Source organism: Ictidomys tridecemlineatus, chromosome 5 (genome assembly GCF_052094955.1).
Source record: "Ictidomys tridecemlineatus isolate mIctTri1 chromosome 5, mIctTri1.hap1, whole genome shotgun sequence".
Classification (NCBI taxonomy): Eukaryota; Metazoa; Chordata; class Mammalia; order Rodentia; family Sciuridae; genus Ictidomys; species Ictidomys tridecemlineatus.
This window is the reverse complement of record NC_135481.1, coordinates 118,701,640-118,703,882: the sequence shown is the minus strand read 5'-3', so window position 1 is coordinate 118,703,882 and position 2,243 is coordinate 118,701,640.

The window sequence follows — 2,243 nt, the reverse complement described above, 5'->3', positions numbered from 1 at the left end:
CAGTGATCAGAAACTTTCATGGAGCTGAAGTGAGGGCGTGGTGTAGGAGGCAGGCGGTGTCAACCCAGAGTCACAAAACGTGAAACCTGAGGATGGGGGCCGGGAGGTTGTGACAGCCCCCAGGTCCCACCCTTGGCCCTGCCCCAAGATTCTTCCCGTTCTCCCCTCCTGGGCCAGCAGTTTCCACAGAGCCCAGGGCCTACTGAGCCTCCTTCTTCAGCTCCAGATGGGGTGCCCTGAGGGGTGTACCTCCTGGGATGGGTACCTAGAAGCCCCTAATACACACATACTCTGCCTCATCCAACTCAGAATCTCACAATGCCAAAGACACCTAGCGCATCCCCAAGTGAACCTCAGCACCTGCCCTCCCTGGAATGCCGTCCCCAACGGGCTCCATCTGGCAAACTCCTGCTTAGTCTTCATGGCCCCAAGTCACACAGCCACCCTCTGCAGGTTTGAAGGGCCAGCGCTGCTGGTGGGGCTGGGGGTAGATTAGATTTTGCAGGCCTGTGGCTCAGGCCTGAACAGGGGCAGGGGTGACTCAAGGGTCTCTACACAAGACCAAACACCTCCAAGTATTTAGAACAGCAAATTTAACAGACTATCCATGTCAAAGAGGCCCCAAAGTCATACAGGGAACAGTGTGGCAGCCTGGAATCAGCAGCAGCGGAAGAGTCCACCGGTGTTCTGGCACTGGAGTCAAGGCACTATGGTCACCTGGCCAAAGCCTTGGGCCTGTTTGGTGGAAGCTGGAGAAGGTCACTGTCAGAGATCATCAGAGACAGACAGACAGACAGACAGACAGGGGAAAGCTTCCTCCAGGCCTCAGCTCCTGCCAGTATTTCTCATCTGCTGGACTGAGCAGGGGACAGCTGAGTGGGTACCTGGGAAATGCAGCCTTGAGTGGGGGCACGGAGAGCAGGGCAAGGACAGAGCCAGTGGGGTCCAAGGGCACAAGACCCAGGAAGGACACAGGACTGTTTTCCCTTCCCAGCTGGCTGTCGGAACAAGGTAATGGGACATCAACTCAGGGCTCTGGATGCGTGTGTTGAGGTGGAAGTGACACAGCCTGGGCCAAAACCATGAGATTGGGGGAAGGCACAGTTAGAGGACTGCTCTCTGGTGTTCTGCTGAGCTCTCGTTCCCAGCCTACGGGAATCTTCTGGAGGCTTGTCGACTCATTCATTGGACAGGTGTTCATAAGCGACTGTGGGGCACTAGACTTGATACACACGGTCCCCACCAGGCAGTTTCCAGATCTATGCCAGGTGCACTGGCTGCCTGACCCTAGAGGAGGCCTGCCACGTCGAGTCAGGGCAGGGAGGCTTGGAGCCCAGAACCCACCCACCTGATGTCTCCATCATGGTATCCCCATCCCCAGGGGCTCCCCACTTTCTATAGGTCTGGGCAGCATGGGACACAGTGACCTTGTGTTGAGGTTCATATACACACAAGGGACCAGACAGCAGGAACTTGCCAGCACTTGCCTTAGACCCAGGAGAGAACTAAGGTCCCAGGCCAACTGTCCCTGACACTCTGGAGAGACAAGCAAATCCAGCCTTGCAGCTGAGACCAGCTGATTTTCAGTAGAGGTCGCTGGAGCCACGGGCTGGCAGGATGGCTTAAGCAGACAAATTGCTGGAGGCTGAGCGTGAGAGCCAACAACTGGGGACCATAGTCTTGGGGGCACACTTTTGTAGTTTTTTTCAGGACTGGGAATTAAAACCAGGGGTGCTCTGTCATTACATCCCAACCCTTTTTATTTTTTATTGTGAGACAGGGTCTCCTAAATTTCAGACTGGCTTCCAACTTGTGATTCTCCTGCCTCAGTCTCTTTTTTTTTTTTTTTAAAGAGAGAGAGAGAGGGGGAGAGAGAGAGAGAGAGAGAGAGAGAGAGAGAGAGAGAGAGAGAGAGAGAGAATTTTTTATATTTATTTCTTAGTTCTTGGTGAATACAACATCTTTGTTGGTATGTGGTGCTGAGGATCGAACCCGGGCTGCATGCTGCCAGGCGAGCGCGCTACCGCTTGAGCCACATCCCCAGCCCCCTGCCTCAGCCTCTTAAGTCCCTGGGATTACAGAGCGAAAGAAAAACCCCATTAGCAGGCACAGTGGTGCATGTGACTTGGGAGGCAGGAGGGTCACAAATTGGAGGCCAGCCTGGGCAACTCAGAAAGACCTTGACTCAAAATAAAAAATAAAGGGCTTGGGATGTGGCTCAAGCGGTAGCGCGCTCGCCTGGC